The sequence below is a fragment of the Anopheles merus genome, chromosome 2L (genome assembly GCF_017562075.2).
Source record: "Anopheles merus strain MAF chromosome 2L, AmerM5.1, whole genome shotgun sequence".
Taxonomy (NCBI): Eukaryota; Metazoa; Arthropoda; class Insecta; order Diptera; family Culicidae; genus Anopheles; species Anopheles merus.
The window spans coordinates 34,545,096-34,572,465 of record NC_054083.1 but is presented as its reverse complement, the minus strand read 5'-3'; the positions used below and the strand labels follow the sequence as shown (position 1 = coordinate 34,572,465).

The 27,370-nt window shown below is 43.6% G+C and overlaps 1 protein-coding gene across 6 annotated transcripts in view; it reads left to right on the top strand.

Annotated features, from left to right (window-relative positions):
• LOC121592820 (serine-rich adhesin for platelets) overlaps window positions 1–27,370 on the top strand; it is a 152,686-nt gene that overhangs the window by 28,895 nt on the left and 96,421 nt on the right. The window contains exon 3 of one of the 6 annotated variants that reach the window (XM_041914635.1): window positions 1,937–2,004. The exons of the other annotated variants lie outside the window; for them this stretch is intronic. The gene's annotated coding sequence lies outside the window, so the exon portion shown is untranslated. The remainder of the gene's footprint in view (window positions 1–1,936; window positions 2,005–27,370) is intronic. 6 annotated transcript variants of the gene reach the window in all.

Here is a 27,370-nt window from a genome sequence, read left to right as displayed (position 1 = left end):
TGACATTATTTGCTTGAAATATATGATTTTCTTTACACGTTATATGTTGTCTTGGCTGTCTTTGCAGAATAGAAATACTTCGATCGACAATTTTAAAGGAATGTAAATAAGGCTTCAAAGTATCTTAAATATACATTTGTTCATATATCAACAGTCATTCGTGTTACATTTATTGACTTTATTACTTTTACCAAGCAGTAGCGATCATTGTACACTTAAAACATCATGTGAGCGTTACACTCAAACGCGTTTCTTCCCTTTTCCCACGAAGTTCCAATCAATTGCTACGTACTCGATGCACTAAGCCGCTTGCAACCGCAAACTTTGCCCTCTGCAGGGCGTTCGATGGTGTAGGTGGATGGCTTTAATCAGACTAGGCAAAAAACGACAACAACCACACGATGAAAACGAAGATGGTCTCTCGGTGCGTTGTAAAAGTTGCAGCTAAAATCCGGTTTGTATTCGATGCAGAAACACACACACACACAAACTGGCCACGAGCGTGTTGCTTGCGTTTGGTGGCCGTACCATGAACGGTACGGCCTTCGGTGCGCGGGCAAACAAGTTCCGGAGCTGCTAGGGTCTAAAAAGTCAGCAGCAAAACGCAACAAGGACCATCCCTCGGGGGTACGCTGTGATTTTCCGACTTATGTACTGGTGTGTGTGTATGTAAAATCACTTGGAGGAAAAAATCACACAGCTCTAAACGTGGCCAGCTCTTCCAACGTCCAACGCTGGGTGGCGGGATTTGCTCGACTCGGCTTGGAGCAGGCCCTTGTCGTAGACCGTCCCTTGGCTATGATGGGAAATTGAGGACTCCGCGATCGATATGAAGCTAATGATTATTTCATGAGCTGCTGCTGCTGCTGTTGCTGCTCCTATGTTGCTATGTTGGTCTGTTCCGTCCGTGTAGCGATTGTGTACTGATGCTGCCTTTGCCTTGGTAGCTCCTGCTCTCCGAGGTGTTCCTTGGTGAACGTGTTCCGGCATCGGCCGCTCGGGAACGACCAGACGGGATGCAATGCTGCCCGCGCGTGGGAGATCGCAGGAAAGCGTTGCGCGAGGGGAGGAAACGGGAATGATCGTTTGCGGGCACTTGGGTAACGATTTATTAATGGACGTCGGGCGGCTGATGTTTTCCGGCTGCTGATTTCGACGGGACACGGGATGTTTAGGAGCTAAGCAAAGCGGGAAAAGAAAGAAAACAGTGCTCTAAACTAAATAAATATAAGCTGAACGGATACCGGGCAACCGGGGCAGAGTAGGCTGAGGCGGGGGAAGTTGCCTTCACTTCTTCGCCGGAGCTTTGGGTGAGTTCGTTAGGTTTTCCTTCACCTAAGTGGCAGATTAATCTTCTGATCTAATTTGAAACGTAGCTCACGTCGCGGCTCCAAGTTGGGCCGGCTTCGTGAAAGTGAACGCAATCGCGGGCACCCTTTCGGGGGATGGTGGTGGTTTGGGCATTGAGAAAACTCGCGGCGAGCTTGCGTTGAAGTCTGGAGTGAAGTGTTTGTTTTTAAGCGCTGCAGCCTGGCAGCTCGGATCGTTGCACCGCTTGCACGGGAAGGTGCAACAGCTAATGAGAATGTATTTACCTATTTTTTTATCTGATAATATATTGCACACGGTTTGTTTACCTTTCCGATGATAAACTGAGTTAATTAAGGAAACGAACTGGTTTTTCTGCAGTTTTCAGATTTTATTTGCAAAATAGAGCGAATGAACGTGTATGTTAAATATCATAGACAGGTGTCACTACTTCATAAAATACAAAAATTGCAGCAACTCTGCAATTCATTTAATGAAGCTGTCCAATCCAATCAATGGTCCACTTTACTTGATTTAACTCGCTTAATTGCTTATAAGTCTTAAAGAAATTATATTTTAACCAATTTTATGGTAGAAACAAATTAATATCTCTTTCATTCTTTTGCAGGTAAGATGCTGAATAATGGAAACAAATCCTCATCTAAAGTCCCTTCCTGATCCTGCATGAGTAACTTGGTAAGCCTAGCACAATAATTACCAGCTTAAGAGAGGCTATGCTTTCCGTAGAACAGGACGGAAACTCCCCTGCTCGTTGCCAAACCCCTGTAGGCAAGGAAATAGTGACCACCATTGACCAGTGGCCTCCGGAGTTGGTTAGTGTAATTTCGAGCATAAATATAAAAACAGATGTACGCTTTCGTTTCATCTAGCATTCAAGGTTAGGGCACATTTGTTTCGTACGTTTTTCTTCGCTGCTATGTGCGTAGCTGGCTCGCATGGTTGGATGCAATTTTACCATTTCCGTTCGAAGTGTTCAGCGTCCGAACAAACCACTGGGACTTAAGCTTATCTTTGTCTCTCCTCCCGTCGTTATGCTATCTTGATACAGCACTCAGACACACAATAGAATCAGTAGGAACCGTGTTCTGTTGGAGAAGTGCAAATGTTTTAGCGCGATGCATCAGCCTAAGCGATCCACCGACGGCGACGAACGATGCTCGGCGATATGTGGCGATGCTGTGCATTATTAATTAGCGACTGTTTGTGAAAGCCGGCCCGGAGTGACTGTGAAGAGCAGTGCTCCCAGGCCGTAGCTGTTGGTTGGCGGGGAGTGCATACATGCACATTCCACCAGCAAAAAGGGGCTGGTCGGTGGGCTTAAATAAGTGATAAGCTAAGAGAGCATAATCCTTCAATTATCTTGCAACGGTGTGCGGCGTCCCCGTGCCATGCCGATGCTACCTAATCATCAGGCAGCGGAACAGTAGTTTCTCACCAGTTGGATACTCACTTTCCCTTGCAGCCAGGCATTGAGTTAATTCTGGCAAAACAAATGACTTCCTTAGCGTTGGCATACAACACTACAACAATTATCTTCCTGCTCGGAGATGCTCGGAAATGGAAGAATGCTGCTGCCGCTCCGTCCTTTCAGTGCAGAACAATTATACTGCTCGGAATGCTCAAGGATGGTTGAAATACCGACCAAGGAGCGCACATACGAGGCTTTTGTGTGACAGTAGCATCCCTGCCAGCTAGCCTCACGCTAAGCCAATTGACAAATGACAATTTGAAATAGACCGCCGGCGAGACAGACGGTAAGTGTGTTGTGTGTCCCTGTGTCCCGCGTTGCAGGAGCTCGTCCTTTTCAAGGCTTTCTACGTACATTGAATTGAGTGGAATGCTTTCAGAGCGCGGGCAGTGATTAATAAGGCCTAATGCAATGTTTCTTTTCACTGGTGAAAGATGGAAAATGAAGACAACTGAATGGCTGGTAGACAAATAAAGAACGACTTGAGCGATGAAAACACATCCTGGCCGAGAACGTTGGAATGTACGGGCGTGTAAATACCAGCCACTCGCAATGTACACCGCATGTACGTACGTATGTTTGTTCGCTGTAAACTATGCCTGTTGTGTTAATACACCTAACGATCGTACCATTTTTTTTATTCATTTCACTGTTTGGTGAGAAAATAGAGAGAAAAAATGTCCCGCCCAATGTCTTCACCACTGGTTGTAGAGTAGAGTACAGACGGTAGAGTTGTTCAGTAGAGACGGTTGTCGAACCGGCGTCGATCATTGCCACACCCGTTAACCGGACGGAAGTGTGGCTTCACTCGGTGCATTCATCCTGCCAGCCGTCGGCATGGCTGATGAAGCTGGCTGGAAAATTGTGCCCACGGTCGTTGACTTTTGTCCGCTGTGGCGACATAGCAAGACTAAGAGTTCTAGCCGTGTCGCATCGGTTGATGCTGCAATGGCTGGCGACTGGCGAGACGTTGAGCATCTCCGCTACATTCCACGTGCGGACAGTGTTTCCCGTGTTTGCAGTGGGAATTATGATTTTCCGTTTGAGCGCAGACGCAGCAAACAAAGGGTGGAATAATTTAGACATTAGATGGTAATTGGTTTTGCCACCTTTTGGGCCAAGTCGCAATCAGGAAACGTCTTCCGAAACGCATCTCCGGCTGGTCCGCTTTTGGAAGCTTTTACGAAGGGCAAGAACCGTACGGGACTGCTGGGCGTGTAATGCGAGCAATTAGCGGACAGCGGGATTCTACCGGATGCATTTGAAGGCTTATGTAAAAAGCGAGGTGTGCTCGGGATGCATTAAATGAAGAATTGGGGAAGTGGGTTTTGTTAGAAGAAGGTGCAGTAGGAATGTGAAGGTATTACGCAAGTGTGGTATTGGACAAATCGTTTGAATGGAATTATGTGCATGAAACGTCTACTTTTTTTGTATGTTTCTTGTATTAAGACGGATGAAATATTGCATTTATATGAATGTTATTTCACGTAAAAGATACTAGCTTGAAATTAGTTCTTCAGGATTTGAAGTACATCTCAGACACCAATTATTCTCATAACTATGATACGCATTGAATAATCGTCATATCCTCTCTAACATATGTTACATTAATATATCTTAAATATCTTTTAAAAGAAAGAGAATAATTTGTTCCATTTTACACCCATCAATTGTGAAAACTAAGAAGCTGACTATTTAAACATAAAGTTTCGCACCATCGTTTGAATTGAGTGGAAATTACAGCCTATTGAACAGACAGTTTTATCGATATTTAAATAATCCTATTCAATAGTTAAGCATCAGCTATCCACCTACAAGCTGGTTTTGTCCAAATGGCAACATTTAAATACCGAATTATTCCCCCTACAAACTTAGTCATTAGGTTAAATTGATCAAATGTAGCTTAAATTAGGCTGTTATTTATTCAAATTCATCCAATGATAATTACTAGGTCATTTGATGTGAGTAATCTCTGTGTTGACTATATCCATGCTTGACTTGTTTTTAACTCATGCCTAGAATTAATATTTCATTAAACTTTCATAACAGTTATCCTGCTTACGGCTAAACATTGAAATCTGCAGGTGAATGTCTACAACCACCTGTTTACTTTACAATTTCTGCCGCGTCGTTTTACGACCAATCCTAGTGCTAGAGCTTTCCATTCCTTTCATTGATTGCATTTTAATCATTTATTGTTGTTAAAATTCTATCCACCCAGCAGTGGTTTATAGCAGCTAGGTTCGTTTAATCACCGAACTTTACACCGATTTTGAGGCACCGGATCCTTGCTTGCAGCAAAATTGGAAAGACTTGACCCTCACCGCAGACGCAACTCAATTGCCAAGCCCGTCTATGACTTTAGATTACCGTGCCCGGCCGTCCCTGACTCCAAGACGCCCGGTTTTTCGAACGGGTGCTACAGAATTTATTCATGACTGCAAAGCCAAGGTTCTTACATTCACCTGCACCGTTCTAGCTCGCAATCAGCCACTCACACGAGTGTGTGTTTCTGTTTGTTACTAACCAGACGCACGGGGCAAAAGATTTATGTCTGATCCACAAAACCTGAACCCGTTAAAGGTTTTTCGTTTCCCTCGCCCGAAGTGGCGCTGGGTGCATTCGTTACGATGCAATCTCTGGGCTGGCATCTTTGATTTCCGAACCGAACGTTGTGCTCGTTTGATGTGCTGAGATGGTTTCCCTCTGCGGATGGCAAACGGAGCAGCCTCGCGATGGAAGGCTTTGCTGCTGCAGCAATCTGGCCTTTTCCAAAGTGCGCGTTTTGCGATTGTTTTGTGTTCCCCCGGACGTACCGAACAAGGTGGGCAATGTAATTGTGTGGTATCGCTTGCAAGACGTCCGGTTCGGGCGTACGGCTTTGCTTTATCTCCCGGGGCCCCGGCGTGTCGTGCCTGCGAAACGAGCCACCCATCCAACGGCGGCCCGCACTTCAAACCCACGGTGCGCGTGTGCGCGAGATAATAAATGTAACACGTTCACTTTTCCTTTCGCGCGAGACGTTCGCTGTGCACGTTTCGCTTGGTGGGCGCACACCGAAACCTCGCGCCGAGCTGGTGGGTAGGGTGTAGTTTTTGCATAAAATTGCGGCGTGCCCCCATCGTCGCCGTACCGAGCGCATAAGGGCATCCAGTGCACTCTACTGCCCCCCAGCTTCGTAGGCACCGATGCACTCTTAATTGCATGATGGAATAAAATAAAATGAAATTATTATGCTCCACTTCCTTTTTCCATCTGGCAGGGGGCGGCTGGAGCCATCTGCACCGCCGTCGATCTGATGTGTGGCTTCGAACGACTTCCTTACCGTATTTGCGACGTATTCTTCCCGGAGTGGATTCTGGCGGGGGCTCGGAAAACTGAAAGTGACGCGTACATAGCCATTTGCGGCCGCGGTATTTGCGTGTGCCGCGAACCATTTCGTGGCATGGTTGCGCTGAATGGAGATCCATTTGCTTTGGACATGGGTTCGGGTTCCGCATCTTTGCCGCCCGCTGGAAGGTGGCAGATTTCAGCCTTCCTGGTAGTAGATGAAAGCGGCTTGAAGTACTATTTGGAGTGTGAACATCTAATTTTGGAGTATGGAGAGGAAGGTTATGCAAACAGGCCAACCGGCGGTACCGGTGGGCATATTCATTACCGTTTGCGGAATGCAACATTTGATGAAATTTCGACTGTTTGTGTGTCTGTCAGTTGAATACTGGTGTTTTGCCCTGTTGCTTCTAACTTAAGAAAAGCTTCTTCCCGGAAGGATGAAAGTACGTTGCTCGTGTTCAGTGGTTCAGTGGTAACGAGGGAGCTCTGGGGAATAGTGCTTGAAACAGGAAAGGCGTTTGGTTTGCTTCGAGAAAATTAGTTTTGTAAAAACATGATAGCTAAATTAAAATATGCGTTTTTGCTTTCCCTGGGATCAGGATAAGGAAAAGCTGTTGCTCTTTTTGACTGTGATCCTTCAACAACATGAGAGAATCTTTGAGCATGTTTTTCTTGCAGCTTCTTGGGTTAACATTCCGGCGAATAGTATTGTTTTAGTAAAATTTCATAGCAATTATAAATAAGAATAGAAATCAATTCTAGAAACAAGGTATTTGCCAGAGTAAATTGATATTAAGGTTATTAGGCACAAAGTATACGTTAATATGAGTATGGTTTAGATGAGCTCAAGAATTCAAATTATATGCAATGGTAATGTGGTATATTTCTCAGATCAATTTCCGTAGAAATTATTTCAGATAAGTAATAAGCTTGATGCAGTAAGGATAAGTTGTGATATACACTAGAAATATCGTAGTCTAAAAAGATTATCTATACAAGAAAAAGAAGCTATACCTTTGAATGCGTGAATTTTTGAAATGTGGTTAGAGCAAGCGCAAGTGAGAAAAATACGGTAAAACAAGGGATTTGTAAATTATTGATTATATGATAGGCTTTGAATAGGCTGACACGATGAACTTACTAAAGATACTTCTATGAGAATAGACAAATTGTAGCATTCTATTCTATCTAAACGTAATCTTTTGACACCATATTTTGATACCAAATTAATCGTATGACAAAGTTATTAATAAAGCTTTTTGAGCCAACTTTGACAATAGTGAAGTGGATGTTTACAGTACAACAGGCAAACAAACTCACATATCATAAGCAATAGTTAACTAATCCTACGTTATATTCAGACATAGAATAGAATTCAACTTTATGTTCATAATTGATATATAATATTGATTTTAAAGCCTTTTAACTATTTTACTTTCAAAAATAATACGCAGATTACACAAGTTGAAATACTATTGATACAGTTTGATTGTAAAGCCTTATTCACACCATAGTCAATATGTAGAGGTTTAAATATTTTGAATTCGCTTTAACCGTTTACATACGTCGCCATAACATCGAATGGAAGCTTTTTTGAAAGTTCTTGTTGCAATGTAATTTAGAAACAATTTTTTATTTCTTTATTACTAATTTTCCGTTAGTTGAGAATATTGGCTATTTCGCTCATTACAACAAAACGAAGCCGCAGCCATCCAGTGCGCCACATATTCTACCAACTCGGCTACAAATTTAATAACAAAAAACATCAACAACAACATCGTCCCCCATGCTCCCAGACCCTTTAAAAATGTACCGTTTCGTTTGAAATGTTATGTTGGCCGTCGTTTCCTTTTTGTTGTGCTGGCAGAACTGAAGTGGCTTTACACCAGCACCGCGCAGTGGTGTTGTTTTGCTTGCCCCGCAGCGCAAAAAAAAAGAGAAAGAAATGCTTCTTTTGTTCACGCGCCACTCACCCGGGCGACTCATCCTCGTACAGTTTTAATTGTGCGCCCGTTCTGAGTGATCGCTTGTTTTTGTTATGCTTCTGATCGAGTGTGGTGTGATTGTCTGTATGTGTGTGTGTGTGTGTGTGATGGAGGGAAAGCTCTCCCAGTTACACACAATACACTACACAGCCCAGAAGCGCCCAGAAGCTAACGGATCTGCCACCATCTGACCTGGGCTGGGAAGCATCCGATACAAAAGAACACAAAACAGGTGTCTTCCCGTGGGGGCCCACCAGTCGTTTCCATTCTTCGCCAGCGGTTTTATGTGTTGCGCCACGGATCCAAGATGCTGCGATGTACGGCTCTGCCCTCGGCAACACGGGCCCGCGGACGACTCAGCAGCATGATGGTGCTAAAGCATATTTAATCACCGACCGCACCAACCCTATCTCGAACGAATCAACGGAATCGGGCGACAGGGCCAGAACACCGGTAGCATCATTATCGGCCGCGAACGTGAGGGGATTGAGAGAAAAAAAGGGGCGTGAAAGGGCGATCGACGCGGGCAAGTCCATGATTAACATAACTGTTTTACGCCACAGCAGATTATGGTAATCATTAGAACTAGTTTTTTACGATCGTGCGCTCTTAACCCCGGGCTGCTTTCATGGGCAGGCCTGGGCCCGTACGGTCGTCCCATAATTCGCTTCCTGCGCTGGGAATCGTCAACCATCGTCGGTCGGTGCTACAAGCAGCGGAAACAGTTCCCATTGAGCTTCGCGATTGGGCTCCATCAGGGGGGGGGAGGAAGACCTTCACATAACCATTTTTTTTAGCATTACAAAAGGGTGTAGAAATGAAATTGAGCTGTTGTGGCAGGGAATTGAATTGGGGGAAGCTGCTTAAAACTCACCTGACCTGATGCTTTCTTTTCCCCCAAAGTCCCGTCCCGTGGCCGTTTGGTAACGCGAGGTAGCTTTTCGGGAATGCTGCTTCGCTTAAATTTATGTCAGCATCCCTTGCCGATGACAATAGAAAGTGCCTTAGGGCCTAGCAGCAACTGACCGTGGTTGGTTGCAGTCTCGTGAAAAAAGGGCTGCCCTGAGAAGGAGAGGGAACAGAGGTTTAATTGTGAATCTGCTTAATTGATCAGGTGTGTGTGTGTGGATGTGTGCCGGAGTGTATAAGAAGTACTCTATCAATTTTAAACAGTTTAGCACTTGAAGTTCTCTACCAACGGTGAAAAAAAAAGAAATGGTTAAAATAATGATCTCGTGAAAGCACCCTTCCAAACACACACACCAGCGGTGGGACAGCTACGACAGCGTATGTAGGCCACGGGTGCGCTCGGGTGAATGGATAATGCGGTGTATAATCGAAACCAAATTGCTGCACATTCCCTAAAATTGTGCTCGCCATTGTGAAGCAAGAAACCATCATCGAATGGTAGGAAGAGGGAAAATATGTTTTATTTCAGCTTTGAGACGAAATTTGAAAGTGTGACACGTGTATGCAACGTAGGTGGCGAACACACAGGCGAATCTCCGGTGATTGTTAATTAATCTGAGACTTTTTTCTTTTGCGAAGGAAAGGGTGCAATGCTAAAAAAAGGGATGAATGATTCGTGAATACAGGTGATGAATTTGCCATTCCTATGGAAATGATTCTGTCGCACGACGTTAGAAAGTGTGAAAATGCTAGTTGCTTGGAACTGTAGGATATGAAAAACGACAAAACAAATGTAGTAGGAAATTGATATAAGATATCGCATTTGACGAGAATTCGCCGGTAGTTGCTTAAGAGTTTATCAAAACTCATTTGAAAATCTAAAAGAGGAGAACACTAATGTGTAGAAAACTATCGCTGGGAATAACTGTTAATTTAATTATTACTCCTAGCGATAAAACTAGGCCATTGGTGCTGCAATTTTGTAGCTCAAATAGATACAGCTACAACTTTGTCCAAAATGTATGGTGCAATGGTTGATTAGTACTATCAACCTATTCGGATAGGCTTAAGTAAATAAGTAAATATAAGATGTACATGATAAAGCTCCAATATGTTTACAGCATTGGAGCCCTTTCCGTTTTAAGTTCGTAGACTGAAATTTCAGCCTGTCAGCTGTTTGCATTGTGTAGCAGTTTTCGAGCAGCCATCTAAGTCGGTATAATATACAGGTGGGCTTATCCCAAGGTCTATGAATTTAGAAGGCTGATTTTTATCGCTTCTGTTTCTGAATGAAGATTTTAAGAGTGTTTTGAGTATTCGTCAAGCTTCCAGAAAGCTTGTTTGAGCAAAAGTTTACACCCATCCTGTCAAAAAGTGATGTTCAAATTAGGTTATAAAAACATGCTATGAGACACTTTGATTCTGATTCCATCACCAGATCTCTTAAATGCACCTTGGGATGAATGTAAACAACACCTTGTTTTGCCATTCTTTCCTGCATGTACTCGAATCTAATTCTAGCTTTGAGGCTAGAATAGTCTAGACTGAAAATTGCAGACTAGTTTTGTGTGTGGTTTTGTATGGAGTGTTTACATGATTTCAGCCTCCAACTGTCAAACTCCATACAAAGAACTAACTAGAATCGTGAAGGGCCCTATTGAAAGAATAAGCAGGTCCAACTTTTATGATCAATAATATTTTCTATAAAAACAGCGATTTATTACATCTATAAAAAAACCTTAGTTTCTTTGATTTCTGATGAATATGCCCCTCTTCCGATTCCCATTTGCGTTTCTTTTCAAAAAAAAAATTATGTCAAATTCTACGAACACCAAAATGATTCTATTTCTACTGATAGAATAATATTTTTATTCGAAATAATTATTTAGAATTAAAATTACGACATAATTAGTTACGCTGATTTGGTTGTTGTCGGAAGTTAAAGTTCAAGTTTGCACAACAACTTGATGATGTTGATGACCCAGCTCTGACCTTTACAAATGATTGTGATGTTTTAGGTTTTTGTCATAATTTCATAAAGCTACACATAATCAATCGAGAAAACGTTTGGGAACTGAATAAAAGCATAAATGCATGACGAGTTGTTCATCATTTCAACACCTTTTAACACCAGAACAGTCTATACTTTTCTAACTCTTTATACAAATTGTCCACAATTGGCAAGGCTGGCAATACAGTTGGGTGGCTAAATTTGTTGAATAAAAGGTGCATAAAGACGCATTTCTTTGTGTGAATCAAAATGAGTCTGAACACATACAACTCTTGCCAACTCTATTCACGTAACTAACGATCTATGCAACCACCTTTCTCAGCATATTTTTGTATGCCATTATCATATTAGTACTTAACCCGCCCGATCATCATTCGAAACATTCATCAATTCATCAGAAGGTGTTCACAGTGTCACTTTCGAAAAAAGACTGACTTCTCATACACAAGTCAAAGCCTTATTTACACCTCTTTCCCATAAGGCAAAAAAAAAGAAAAACTCTCCATTTCGATTGTTTTCAATTGAAGGTGTGACGAAGGTGTGTACCGTCGTGCACAGGACCGCACGATGCGCACCGTGTCGGAAGATAAACCGGGGTAAAATCTCCTCCGCAAGAAGGCAGCAACATCTGGCTCATTATGTTCGGGAGGAGAGGCCACTTTTCGCTAGCCGGCCGGTCGTGGTCGGATGGTTATGAAATATGCTAATTATAATCGAGATATCTCGCCACCACGAAACAGACAGTTACCGGGCCCTGGCTCCATCGGAGGGATTCGATTTCACTTGCCATGTGCAGGCGGCCGGGTGTCCTATTGGAGGTGGGTGTCATCAGGGTGGAGTGTCTGTGTCCGTCTCTCACCGGCTGGTTGCTACCGTTCCCGAAAGACTGCGCCAAAATGGCCCAACTGTTTGGTCATAACCGTTTTAGTTCGGTCCGTCGTTTAGTCTGTTGCTTGCGGGCGTAAGTCTATCCCGAAAACCCGATTGTTTCGCTCCGATAGTGATGCCCGCGTTTGGCGAACAATTGGAGCAACCACCCTCCTTCGCTGGCGCCTTCATTGCTTACGCTAGGGGGCAGTGGGCTGTGTGGGGTTTTTGTTTTCTTTTGCGCAAACAATGGAAAGTGCACCGGAAGTTGCGTAAAAACAATGCGCGTTCCGACCGATTATTTGCCCTGAATGGGTGAAAGTGAACTCGCCGCGTGCGGGTGGAGCAGGAAGAATTTGCACAGCGTACGTCCAGGGAAAGCGTCCAGGGGGGGGAGCGAAGGGTAGCATTTAAACAGGGACCGAGCATTAACCTTCCAGTCGGTTTTACCCTGAGGTGTAAATGTGTAAGGGTAAGAATAGATGCAAACTCTACAGCGCAAACGACAAAGAACGAAATTTGTCATCTATTTGGCTCAAGCACGAATCGGTGGGAAAAAATGCACACTGTGTGGTACGCTGGCTAGTATGCTCAGTGTTTCAGGTTTCAGCCGTACGCGAGGCTTCACAGTTTCAGCAATAAATTTACACCGGGCAAGATTTTGACAGGCAGAACAAATGATGTTTACTTTCTGGAGGAAGACGAAAGGCGCTTAGGTGAAGGATTTTTGGAGCTGTTTTTTTTTCATTTTTAGAATCTCCATCTTTGCTTCATTCTGGTAGCAGCGTGAATAAAAGAAGATTTTATTTTGTCTAGCTAGAAGAAGATGAGCAAACTTAAACATCTCTTGCTCTTGCCCAAAGAGATAGATCAAAATAATTGATTGTCTTATGTAAATGGGTCCCGTGGGGCTTTTCCAGTGGTGGTGGTGACTTTGTAACGGTTTTCGGCGGGAGGCTGATGGTTTTTGGAGCTCTGTTATCTGTCAACTGATACCGTGTGTTCCCGTAGGGTGCGATTTACTTCTTGGTAGACGGAGAAAAAGATCTTTGGTGAATGTTTATTCTTTTCTGCGGACTTTCTGCTGTCTCCCGGCATTGTTTTGGTTCGCTCGAAGTTGAAGGTTTGCTCATTAATTAATTAATGAGGAATTTAGGCAATCAAAGAATCATTAGCTAGCATTGTTCTTCGGAAGCTCTTTTCTTATCGGAAAATACTGTATTTACTGTAAGAAACACACAAACAACGCCTTCGGGATTGTTTTGTTACAGCTTTCAACAGCGGTGTGAAGGAAACGAAACCAAAAAAGTGAGAAATTTAATCTTTCGCTGGGGCCAATAACCTGACAATTCCTTCAGCTCTGGCGTATCGCTGTTAGCCTTGACTGTAGCGCAGAAAGGAATTAAGCAAACTGCTCATCCCGTGTTCCATATGCCGGAAATATGAAGTTCAACAACAGCACAGGGTACATTCGCATATGCAAATCGTCTTGCGAGCGTCCCTCCGAGAAAGAACGGAAATACATTCTCTCCCCCCGCTTCATGCTAATGGGGCTTGGGGTGCTCAGCGAAGCGTGAGATTTTTACAACCACTGCTTCGGGGTTTCGGGGTGGCCTCTTCGATATGTTGGCAAACAGAAAGCAGCAGGAAAAAAAACAAATCCCCGAGAAATAGTTTCCTTCCGTGTGTGGACACAAAAGGGCACGAGCATTTCGTTCGAATTTTGATCGTTTGTTTAGATGATTGCAAAATCACGACCAAGATGTGTCGAGAGCAGAAGATACACGACACGCTGATGTAAGGGAAAGAAGGTAAGGGAGATGTTATCAAATTGAAAAGAATTGTAACCCTAACACGCACACGCTAGCTGAAAGCATCATGACAGCTCGATCTTACCGGAACGATCGATAGGCGAAGGCTTTTGCCAAGCTTTTATGCCAGGGTGAAACGAAAAATGTCAGCAATAAACAATGAGAAAATGAAGCTCTCTGAAGGGGATGGGGAAATCCCCGCAAACACTGCTTACCCGATGATCGTTGGTTTCCGTTTTCCCTTGCCCGCTGTTGAAATCGGCTAAAAGCATTCCACTAACGAAAACGTCAAATGCAAGCAAAAGAAGGGCACACAGGGGCGACACAGATGCGATGGTTGCGATGGCACAGGAAGAAGCAATTAACTATATCGGCTCGCCACTTTTTCCCCCATCATCGTTTCGTCACCGTTCCGACGGGTACACTGAAGCTAAAGCAGCTGACAGGCAGCTCTCGGCTGATGAACTGATCATACCGGCCGCTGCGGCGAAATTGGTTCACGATTGGTTTGACGTTTGACAGGGTTTTGAATCAACCCTGAGAGACGGCGGTGGCTCTTGCTGTCCCTTTCTATCTTGCTGAGTTTCTCCGTTGAGCAGGGTGTGGTGTAATTTGCTTCGTTCGCCGACCAACCTCTTACGTATGATCGTTCAATTGCGCTTCCCTTGTGCCTAAGCCTTTTATCGGAAGAGGCGTTTTTTTTGCTGGCTTCACGAAAAGAAGCTGGCGCTATACAAACAATGGGAAAGCATCAACCACTGGATGGCGTGTGAAGAAATATAACAGAGAAAGAGGGAAAAGCCAACAAAAAAGCCACAAAGTCTTCGCTTCCCTGCCTAATGAAAGGGCTCACTCCGCACAGCCAAATGGTACCGCCACAAGCCACCACTAAGCGGAGGTTCATCACTGTCACTGCCACCGCTGTCGAAGGGGTCCCTCACGCCGAGCGCGTCTTTTGCATTCTATTTGGCGGGCGATTTTACGATGGGCCCCTTGTGTGCTCGATGGCCAGTAATTTCCGGTTTCGATGGGGGAAACATTTGCCCGAGCGGACGGCGGGGATTGAAATAGAAGAGCTTAGTTTTCTCGCGAGCGCGCGCCCGCGTTCATTTCCCAGCCCTTTTGCAGGTTTGCCGGTGGCCGTCTTGGGATGGATGGGCTTAACATAGCCTTACTTGTTGTTTTTTGCTTTGTTTGCTTTGTTTCTCAACTCGCACACAGGAGACGAACCCGGATTGGCAAACAACGCTCACTTTTACGACCATCTTTTTTTTTTTGGTTTTTCGTTTTTGTTCCTTCCACGCATCACACACCGCAAGATGTATGCATCGGGCCAACGGGGGCCCGTTTATATCGACCACTTTATTGTGCCACCGAGGCGTGAGTGAAGTTTGATTGATTTGTAGAGCCCGGCCGCTGCCGCTCGCTCGGTAAGCAAATCGTGCCGGGGCGAGATAAAATAAAACCTCCAAATTGGCTTTGCTTAAGCCACCCCGTTCGCTGGTGCGGTGTTGCACCCGGTGGCCATGTAATTTCGATGCCACAATCCCTTACAAAAGGGGATTCGGCGGTTGATGGTTTGATTGCGGGCGCTGCGAACTTGCGCCGCGGGATTTGCCGCGGGAAGGTGAAGAAAATTCCTTTCCCGGTAAGTCATTGCCAATTCAAATGATCCCGCAGTTGGTGCGGAAAATAGTTTCGGCATCGGGTGCAGTGGTACGTTTATCCACACCATTACCTATAGAAAAGAAGAGAGAGAGAGAGAGAGGGAGAGAAGAAGTAATAGTCATCACCGAGATGCCAGGAGTTTCAGCGGAGGTGGTGGCGCATGGTGAGGAAGTTGAGCAAAGCTTACCGGAAGAAATAAAACTCCGGAACGGTAATAGATGCGCTGTGTGTGTGTTGTGGTTGGTAAATGGTGGTAGAAAGATTTAAAAGACATTGCAGGTGAAATAAATCTGATTTTGTTGTGTTTTGTGGTAAAGAGTTTCGTAGTTTACTTGCTGTAATTTGCGTGCGTTGCAATGAATGTTGTAATGTTTTATTCATCGTTTAGATAAGAGCTTTTGTTACTGTAATTGAGGTTTTTGTTTCTCTCGCTTATTTTTTATTCGTTTTTTATATGTTTCATGCTACATCAAAACACAAAAGTTTACTACGAACAGCAAAATTCGATTACTAGAATTTCAGAGTCTAAATTGATTTAAACTCTTCAAGAAGCTCCTATTTCATTTGATTTCATGAATTCAATAATATTGTTTGAATTTTCAAGGATTATTTTTTATTTCCAAAATATTCTTCCTTCAAGATATTCTAGAGGCATTTTGGCATGCTTCTGTTATTGTCTATACATGTTGTGCATATAGTTCTTGACAAATACTTCGCTTTGTGACCACGTTTTAATATGAAAACATCATTTTATCATATTCTTGCTAGTACTTACACGAAAACATTTGGATTGATATAGTTTGGTTCCTTTTTTATTCAGAAAGAATTTCAGTTTTGCTTTACGAGTGGTAAAATTGTGTTAAGCAATCCAAATAGTTCCTTCTTTTAATGTCTTTTAAACGAGGCCTTCTGCTTTCGTTACTCGCCTCCAGCCATACGATAATTCAACAAATATCTATTTGCATGTTATAGACAACCAAGGTACGAAGAAAATAATTATCACAAACGAAAACGAACTCCGCTCACATTTCTCTGCGTCCCATTAAACTTCACTCCCAGTTTGCATGAACCTGCTAAGTAGGCTTGCGATCGAACAGATCAAACAAGATCCACAAATCTGCCGTTCGAATGAAATATTGACCGGTAGGGAGAGAGAGAGAGAGAGAAAGATAGAGGAGTTAGGGATGGTAGCAATTCCAAAAAAGGGAAATCAGCCCCCGAAGTGTGTGCTCGGATCGATGCTGGTTGGCTCCACTTTTGATCACGATGCCCCTCGTGCGATGCGAACTTCCTGCTGCTCCATGCTGCTAGCGATGACCCATTTCTTTCGGCAGACGACGCGATGACTTCTTCGACGCAACGGGTCGGAAAACCGGCTCACCCAGAGACCTGACCGCGAGATGCGACGGGAAAGAGAGAGAGAGAGAGAGGGCTTAACAGTCTCCTCAGCGCAGTGATTCTCATCGACCCACAGGTTTGGACACACAGAAAAGTAGCACACACAGGGTTGGACGAGAACGTAGACCATCGCATCGGGATAAGGTGGAGCGGTTTATGAATCGTTATCTTCGCCGTATTACTACAGGCGTGCTCAACGAGCGGAGTTCAACCGTTTCACGACGATGCATCTCGATGAACCGGACCGGTGACCTCTATTTAAGGTTATGAGTGCAAAAGCGTTTTGCTTTTTGCGCACTCCCCATCCACCGTGCCACGGTGACTTTGACGGGAGCAATGTGGAGGAGTCACACCGATTGGAGGAGTCACGCTGAGCCCATTGCCATACGGTTCGGTATGACTTCATTTCGGTGCCCCTGGTCGCTACAGCTCAACCCGCTTGGCTTGGAAACCGGTTCCTAAATGTGCTTCCTGCCGCTGACTCACGCGCGCTCCAATCAGCCGGAAACGGGAGAAACGGATCGATTGCTGTATCGGTGGTTTGGGAGAGAGGTTGGTATCGGTTGATTAAAATTGCATAGCTCGTGCCCTTCCATACACCCTGCTCAGTGGTGAGAGAAGAAGCAAAAGCGATGGGAGATGTGGAACTGGAAAAGAAACTACTTACATGGCATAGACGAACTTTTATTTAGATTGCAAAGTTTATTTACTTTAGAACTTGAAGCTGATTCTTGCTGCTTCGTACAGTCGATTGAATTCCGAGTAGTAGGGAGGGAGGCTGTACCAATATCAACGGCACGGTCAAGCAAACCGAACAGTCCGAAAATGCAAATGGACAGAATTGGCATACCGAGCGAGCGAAAAGATCGAAATCTTAGATTGAGTGAACAATCTCAACTATTTCCAGCTGCTCCAAAAGCAACACCACTTCTGGAAGGGTGCAGCAGAGTTGTTGTTTTTTTTTGGGGAGAAGGAAGGCCAAACGTCCAAGAAAGCTCCGCAGCAGAATGGAAGGAAGCCGTTTTCATTAGAAGGAAGCATTTGCATTTTTGTTTGCCTGCTGCTGAGAGCAAAAGAATGTTGTAGCAGTAGCAGTAGTTTGGGCAGAAGTGCCTCTTCCGCGTACCACTATGCCCCGAGGGCCAAGAACTGCCCGTGCTGGAATGGACTCTGGAGGTCGGGAGTGTGTAACATCATCGTTTCCTGCTCCACGCTCGTACGTGTGTGTGTGTGTGTGTATTCCCCGCCAGTCACGATAGCACGGTGTGCTAATAAACGGTCCGGGCGTGTTAATAAACGAAAACCGGAGTAGCATAGTTTTTGATTAACGAGCCTGAGCAACCTTCCCTTCGGGGCTGGCAGGGCTGGCTGGATGTCCATAACGGAGCTTTTTGGGGGAGGCCTAGCAGAGGAGCGTGCTTGTTTGCGTTTTTGTGCCGATGTTCTCTCGAATCTTTGCGGTGCCTGCGCACACTCGCCCTCTGGGAAGCGGTGTTAAAGAGCAAATTTTGAAATTGTTCACCCCCGGTCCAATCGCAAACCGGGCCGCCGCCATGCGGAGGAATGTTTTAACCCTTCAAACGGTTTGCAGGCGGAAAATGTTTGCTGCGTTGTGTGCGAGCGACTTCCTAGCCGCAGTGCGTTGGACCGGTTGTTTGGTGTGTGTGTTTTTTCTCCTTACTGCGTTACTGCAACAGTCTTCCGATGAGTGGGATCAGGTTGGTTCTTCTTTTGCATTCGGCATTAGAGTGGTAAGTGAAACAGAAATCGTGTTTTTTGTGTGTGCAGGGCTGTCGAGAGGGAATCACCATTTGCCGAGGAAAGTGGGTCGATTACGGTACCGGATTGGAAGCTGAACGGTGTCAGGATGGGTGTTAGTCGATGTTTGGAGGGAGACAGCGTGCTTTGGCGGTGGTAAAAGTGCATCATGGGGTAGATGTTTACGAAAATGGAGAACGGGAAAGGAGTGATATTGAACTATATATTAAGTTGCTTAAACATTTTTTTTTTTAATTCGATGAGACATTTCTGTGTCACTGATAACAAAAATAGATTTAAAGAACTTACAAAAACCTGTAAAGAGAACACGTACTAATAATGTCTTTTTTCTTATTTTCAGGTAAGAATCTTTCAGACTTCCCAAACTGAATCAAACTGAACGAATGACTCCCAAGGATTTTTAAATTATCTGTAAGTAGTTTTGGCCCCAGAAACAAGTGCCCTTGATCTTTCTTGACTATTTACAAGATCTAATCAAGAACTTTTCGTTATCATTTATGTTATACATATAGTTGGTATCAATATTGTTCGATTATTGAGATTAGCTGTTATTAAACGATTTTACTAAATTTTTAGAAAACAGTTGTAAATTTTTTCCGTTTTTTATAGTCATAGATAACGCAAAATTAGAAGAACCTTCAGCTATGAGAATTGATGTGTGCATATAAATTACTAACAGAGTGTAGCTTAGCGAAAAATGTTAGTGTTACGTTGTAACTGATGTAACTGATCGTACTTTTAAAATAATTTTCTGACGCTTATACTATGTAATAGAATTGAATGCTATTTTTCACCTGTAAAAGCTAATACTTTGGAAGTGGCTTAACTCCCCTTGACCAGTTGCGTAAAGCGCAAACACCTTTTTTGCACAAACAAACAAACAAACGCCGTCCGTGTTCCATTCGTCATTCGTGATACGATCACGTTTAAAAGGAGCAAGCATACCACAATCTGTCCCGTAAATCAGCAATCCACGGAACGCGCTGAGCCATGATCATAAACTCTGCTAACCCGGTTCTGGTTAGCTCACCGGTTCAAAAAAGCGGTTTCAACAGTTGCTGCAATACCGTGCTTTCGCGCAGAACTGTTCCCGGATATTGGACGCAGCGAGTCAATGCGATGGTGAGGTGTGATCTACAGCATCTAGCGCTCGTACGAGCAAAAAAGCATCATCCATCGAGAGCTCGGCGAATGAACGTCTGTCAATCGGAGCCGTTGTGCATTAATCAATGAGCAAACAAAAGGGGGAATTTGTCCCGCCCCGTCCGGCCCCGTCTGCTCGCGATTCGAGTCGTTCGAAACCATCGGGTGTTAATGTGCTTCTCACGCTGGCGTTCGATTTTTGGCTCGAAACACATAAACTCCGGATTTTGCAAATGGACTGCAAAGCACCGATGCAAGCGCTCCTCCATTTTCGGCGAAGCTAACAGCAAACGTTTTCTCACCATCAATCAAAACTTCTGGAGCTCTGCTGCACTCCAGCAGTTTGGGTTTTGGCATTTTTGGGTGTACGTTGTTGCAGGGTTCTGGGGGAGGATTTTGTTCTGATCGTAAATGGGTATGCAGTTATAGGTTAAAACTTAAAACTAATAAAACTTGAACGAATAAATGCAATAGACAAATGTTTAATGTTTCAAATCTAACTGATTTACAATTTCAGATGTAGTGAAGAAATTCTCTTTACACGCAAATAGACCCAATAAACCCTGCAATAACGAGTTTCATCCAGAACACTATTCACGCTTTTGCAGACATTTGCACCTGCCGTGCGCGAATGTTGACTCTGCGCTTTCGCTACCACTTTGCCGACTGCGTACAGCGGGTGTCTGTGGTTCCTGAAATCGGAAAAGTTATCACCTTCCGACCCGATAGCCTTACGGTGCTCCTTTCACGTAACACCCAGCTTGATGAAAGGTAACTAAATTTGAAGTTTGTGCAACCTTGATTTACAACTAGCCTCCAACTACTCCCACTGGAGACGGTAACTTGCAGCGGCGGCACGATCTATCTGGCCATTTTGTCGTCCGCGTGAGCGTGCACGGGCCAGAAGTTTGATTGTGCTTTCAAGGTGTGTTGCAGGGTGTCGGTGGTCAGCCTCCCATGCAATCACGACCACCTTTGGCCCAGCCAGATTGGGCGCGGTGTTGTAAAAACGTTGTTACTCTAGATTCGCCGGATAAGAGAGTGCACCGATACGTTCTGTGCCATCGGTCGGATGCTGCACAATTTGTATGCCTTTTGGGGGGGTGCGATGGTAAAAAGTTACGGTACAACTTGTCACAACTTTTCTTGCCTGGTCGGGTCCGTTATCAGTGGACGGTGAAAATGGTTTTAGCTAAATTAATGATTGCGCGGGAAAGTTTTCGGCGGTGATGGCAGTTTTTTTGTGTGTGCGCGTAGTTATGCGACGCAATCAAACTGCTGGTTCTTGCAAGCAGAATAATATAAGAGTATTTTCGTTTTTTTTGTGAAATAAAGCAACGAATTCGATGTACAATGTTTGCGGAAATATAATTAAATATAATAATATGTCACAACAATGGGGGGTTTACGACACTAGCAAGTTGTTTTATACGGAGCTAGTATGGAGTTGGCAGCTGTAATCATGTGAACGCTCCGGACAAAATCACACTCCAAACTAAAGCCTCAGATTTTCGGCCTCAGATTATTTCAGTTCTAAAAATATGTAAACAATCTCTGATCCCCGATCTGGCTCGATCATGAAGGATTGAATTTATAGCAGGAGCATAAATAGTGTGTCAAAGAAGGTTAAATTTATTTGAATCCATATTTATAAAATATTTGACTGTTAAATGCTTAGTGCTTAGTTTAGACCCTATTTCAACTAGAAAACAAGAAAACAAAACAATATTTACACAATTGATGAAATCCAACATGGCGGAACTTAATTGTCAAATGAATACAATCTGAACGAAGAATATTGTTCTTTTGACAGGCTAAAATTTCGGATTGTTGTCTAGTAATAGTAAACTGGCGAATGTAAGATATCAAATGTTTTCAGAATTGTTTATTTTTCTCCAAAGTTTTGTTTTAATAACTACGAAATTATAAATCCAAATCTATGAAGTAGATTTGACTAAAATAAAAATTCATAGAAATACGAATAAACATAACAAGAACTTAATATAGTACAAAGTTAGTGAAAGACAAAAGAGAATAAAATGGCAGAAAAATAAAATAAACGATAAACAATCAAAGACATGCTTTAAGAGTCAACATTAAAAGAAAAAAAATAGATTGATAAAAAATTACCTCTGAAATAAAAAAAAAACAGTGATATCGCAATCAAAACGTTTCACCAAAATAACTAATCAAACTAAAGATGTAGCTCAAGAGTATGGCCTAAATAGGTTCATTATGGGCAGTTAATCATACCTTCATGAAGTTGGCAGCATCTAGTTCACTCTCTGTTTTGGTTTGCCAAACCACTCACTCACACACTAATTACATTAAATAACGCTGTGACAGTATGCACAAAATGACATTTTCGTCGTTTTGAATTGCAAATCATTATAGGTTTTTTTTTCTTGCCACTCTTAAACCGCCACCTATTCAACCCGTTTTGACTGCACTGCCGAACACCTCCACGAGCGAGCTCGCACCGTTCATAATTAGTCCATTAGAGTCACCCGCTTAAAAAAAAGAAATCAAACGAACTAGACGGACAACATCAAGTATGTGTGTCGGTGCGGTTGAATTGCCCTGCCTGTTGCTCAATCTGGTTTCGTCGTGCTTGATGCATGTGCAGGGAACATGCACTGCTGCTGCTGCTGCATGTACGCTACGGCCGCCACGATCGTTTCCAATGCAAAAAAGCCCCCCGTACAGCTGAAGGAAAACAACTCGCGCTAACTCGGGTCGAGCCGCGTGAAACGGGCAGCCAAATGCAGGGACGCTACGCTTGCTCACCGGTCAAAACTACGCTGGCGTATTTTTTATTTTTTTAAATTTATATTGCAAAATGTGTACGCGCTTTATTAGCATAAATCATTCCACACACTCCGCTGTCCTGGTGGAGGTTTCGGTTGGGCATTTGCCAGCGCGCTGCATTGAGGTCGAGAGAGAGATATACTAACCCCATGTCCAGTTGCAGGACTGTGCGCTTGGTTTTAAAGCGGGTGTTTCTTTCACTTGGCGCGCGTGAGGCAAAGCGAAACGAGTCGGGCCGAAAGAACAACGACGACGACGACCCACTCGGGTGTGACATTTTATGAGGTGGGCTTAAACGGGGTAGTTCTGGGGGGTGGTGGGATTGGATTGGTTGTGTAGCTGTTGGTGTTTTTTTCGTTTCCTGAAACCTCCACCAAATGCAACCACCTTCACTAATCATTGGATGCGTTGGGGTTGCAGTGGTTGAGCGCTGAACACGGCCACACGTCTGTCCCAGCCAAACCGGCTTCAGATGAAAGGAATATCGATCGATGACAGTTGTCAATGTTGACAGCTAACTAGACGGACAACGTTAGCCAGTTTTTCTTTTTTTTTTTTCATTTTGCATTAATGGTGCTTTTTGTTAAATAATTTTAAATTTTGCACTATTAAATAAGTTTATTTCTTTTTTTATTTTCTTCTATTTTTTTCTTTTTTATAAAATTATAATTTCATCTAATAACTTTTCGCTTCATCTTTTGCATCCTTTCTTTTGCTCTCCAAATTTTGTTTTTTTCTTGTATTGCATTCTCTTCTTGAAATTGATCACCGAAAGAAGTTTTAAGTTTATTTATTAAAATTTTCCGTTACGTTTCATTCTATTTGTGAAAAACAACTAGTGAATGAACCCGACGGAACGTTGCACAACCAATTTAGTACAAATTTTTGGAGCCCACCATTTCCACCATTCATGCTTTTTGCACGCTAAACACGTGACACGAATATTTCATTCCACCGCTCAATTATTCATCGGCGTGCAGCGGCTGCGGCTTAGCCAATGTGGCCCGCCGGTTTTTCATTTCCGGTGTGTCCCAATCCATCGTACACTATTAACCTCACCGCGGCCACTATCGACCTGCTGCCGACGTTGTCGCTGCTGCTGCTGCTGGTTAGCAAAATGGTGTGAACAGGCGTTGAAAAATTTATTGTACCAATTGAAATGAGGCAAAGTTTGCCAAAAACAAAGAAGTAAAACCCCGTGACAACGGAAAGCCGGCAAAGAAGGGTCGAAATAAAAATCGCAACACATGCCAGCGCATGACGGTTTGCTGGCGGTGGCATCATGCCCGGTTCCGAAATTCCATGTTTAGTAATTAAGTCATTTCCTGAATTATTCCATTATCCACCGTATTTCCACCGGGCGGTTCACGGCCACGGTGCACCAGCACGATCGGTCCGTCCCAAACCTGGCGGTACGATTTCACACAGCCGGTGGCTTCTGTATATTTGTTTTTTTTTTACCTTATCCCAAGAGCGGATGAGTGTAGAAATTTCATAGATTGTCCGAAAAGGCAGAAGGGGGGAAAAAAGTCGGCAAAACATTTCGGCATAGTTTGAATTTTTCTCCCGTAACTCGCATCGGCACCATACCCAGTCACCCAGTTCGTGAGTGATTTATGAGACTTTTTTTTATCGCTCATGTGTGTCTGTGTGTCCGTAAGGTTGGCATGCACCACCACCTGTCGAGAGCTGGGCATGTGTGAATGGGAGGGGTTGGTGAAAAAGCTGGTGCAACGAGCAAATGGTGAGAACGAAAGCGCCCGCTGATAGCTATCAATCCGCGCCCGTGTGACACGGGCGGAAGAGTGGAATTGAAATTTGGTGGATGAATAATTTGGAGCATTTCGGGGCTTCCTTACCCTTAATGCCCGTAATGTACGCCGGAAAGGAAGTAAGCCATTTAGCTGGTGTTGATAAGGAGAAAAAAGAAATTTAATCAGGTTGGGGCGTGGCCACTGAGGTGTACACTGTTGTAGTTTCTTTTGTCTTTTATTCATTTCTAATGGTTGGTAACAGTTTGCGCAAGGAAAAAGGTATCCAATTGAAGAGATAATTGAACCTGTTGTAATGAGTTGTGATGGTGAAGAATGACATTGAGCGATTTGAAATAATTAAATAAATACATGAAATTCTCGCCCATTTTTCATCCAAATAAACGCTCAGCCCACTGGCATACAATTCTAGCAAATTTTAAATCGACTACCACACAATAAATACCAGATCATTTATAAAATTTGTCTACTAAAAGAAAAATTAGTCGGCAACCTAATATTTTTCAAACAAAGAGTCAATCTTTTAATCTGTTTAATGATTGTCATGATCCAATATTTGGACCCTTTCCGTTTTAAGTTCGTAGGCTGAAATTTCAGCCTGTCAGCTGTTTGCATTGTATAGCAGTTTTCGAGCAGCTATCTAAGTCGGTATAAAATACAGGTGGGCTTATCCCAAGGTGTATGAATTTAGAAGCCTGATTGTTATGGCTTCTTTTTCTGAATTAAGACTTTAAGAGTGTTTTGAGCATTCGTCAAGCCTTCAGAAAGCTTGTTTGAATGAAGGTTTTCACCCGTCCTGTCAAAAAGTGATAATCAAATATGGTTACAAAAAACATGCTATGAGACCACCTGGACTACATACACTTTGATTCTGGATACCATCACCAGATCTCTTTAATTCACCTTGGGATAAATGTAAACACCACCTCGTTTTGCCATTTTTCGAGCAGGTGCGCGAATCTAATTCTAGCTTTGAGGCTATAATAATCTAGACTGAAAATTGTAGGCTAGTTTTGTGTGTGGTTTTGTATGGAGTGTTTACATGATTTCAGCCTCCAACTGTCAAACTCCATACAAAAAACTGACTAGAAGGGCTCCGTTATTGAATAATTTGTTAGGAATTAGTTATAGTTATAGAAAATAGTTATAATTCTATGACTATAATAGTTCTATACTATAGAAAGTAGTTCTATAGTTAATGTTCAAGAATATATTAAATAATCCGTTTTTTTTATGTTTTACTATCACAAATTGCACATTTCTGTTTTAGAGTGAAATACGTGAAAACATCAACAATTTATCAACCTTCACTACATAGCATTGAATATAATCAGAAATTCATAAAATTTAAAGAATTATGATTTGATTTCGTTAGGACCTCAGATCTCAGTTATGAGTGAATATTGTTGTGTGTTTGAATGAATAACTCGAAATCAATCGTCTACGTGAGGCGACACAAATTATAACATGTTTACAAGTTATAACGGCAAAGTTATGAGATTTTGAGAAGATTAGGTTAATATAAAACAAGAATGTACGTTTTGTACCATAGTCTTCAAAGCACATCCCTATCGTACATAAAAGGTTTTGTAAATTAAACTGTCCTTACCTCTTATAATCAGCAAACCCTTTCAAACTTCAATTTTGAAGCATCATCGCAGGTCTGCCTTTGTTCAGCGCCCTGGTGCCATTTAACGATATGATAGCATTCCGGAATCGAATTTCTGCGGCACCGGCCGAGCGCACGCTTTTCGTACGCGTCTATTATTTCCCCCCTGAATTGTTAAATGGAAACGTCAAATTTGAAATTGACAACTCAAACACAAAGCCTGCGGAAGGCTGCAAAAAAAAACCATCCCTCAACACTCCCGCTGGTTGCACCGCTAGCAAAGGTCAGCAGCAAAAGCACGTGAGAAAAGCATATCACATAGGAAAGGCACATCACTACCGCGCGTCCCCCCCCCCGCCTCTCATGAACGACGGGAGCGCAGATTAGCGAGCAGAAGCCATGGGGAGGCAGGGGAAGGCATGAAAGTAAAAGTGAAACTCTATTAACCTTCTCACCTGAGTCACGAAAGATGGTACGCCGATTGTACGCCGCGGACACGATCTTGCGCTGTGGGCTCTTTCGATGCTGGCTGTAAATCTATGAGCCTGGCGCTGGCAGCCAACCCTGTAAACCCCCCTTGTCAGCCACCGAACACCCGAAATGCGAATGCCGCTAATGCCACAGCCGGACCATCAACTTGGTCGCTTTCGTTGGCAAATTCCGGAGCGCGGGTACAATTCAATCACTCGATTATGTGTCTCTTTGCAGCGCACGAGTTCGATTTATTTCCTTCACTTTAATGGACCCATCTTTCGGATGGCTTCGCGAGAGCCGCGGTGCGGTTGGCAAAAGTGGTATATCCGGCCCATCGAAACAGCCATCCTTTGCACTCGCTCTGCCGTTTTTCGCAACGCTTTGATAAGCGGCTATAAACGGACTTGCGCGCGGATTTCACCAGCTGCGGCGTTTTGCGAAACGAAGCCCAGCCCAGCGTGAAGATGCGCTTATCGAAAGGGAAACCGATCGGGGTGGCGTGCTTCGGGGCAGCTGCAACCGGATGCGCTTTCACGATGGTCGTAGCCGATGAGAGCGTGCCGGCTCGAGCCACACACGCCCGCAAAACAATGCACTTTTGGTGGTGCATCAATCATCGCAGCCACGTGTGCAGCCGTTGATGAGGTGCAAAAACCGTTGCATTGTTTGATAAGCAAAGGTATCGCTTTGGCACGAAGCGAGTGTTGTGAGTTGTGTCTTTATTCGAAAAGAAGGAAAATCGTTCAAGGGGAGGAAAAAATACAAACTTTAATTGTAAAACTTTGTTGAATGTAACTCCCGTGACGGGTGGGCCAGGGCTGATTGATTGATTCATCTCGTTTGATTAATGTTGTGGGAGGGTTTCGTGGCAAGGGAGGGCTTTAAGCTGATGTTCATTTCAAACGGTTTTCTTTTAAATTACATCTCAATGCCGTTGAATTAGTTCGTTTTTTTCTCTGGGAAGACTTTCCACAATGGTTATTTAACGCTGAAATGCTGTGTCATA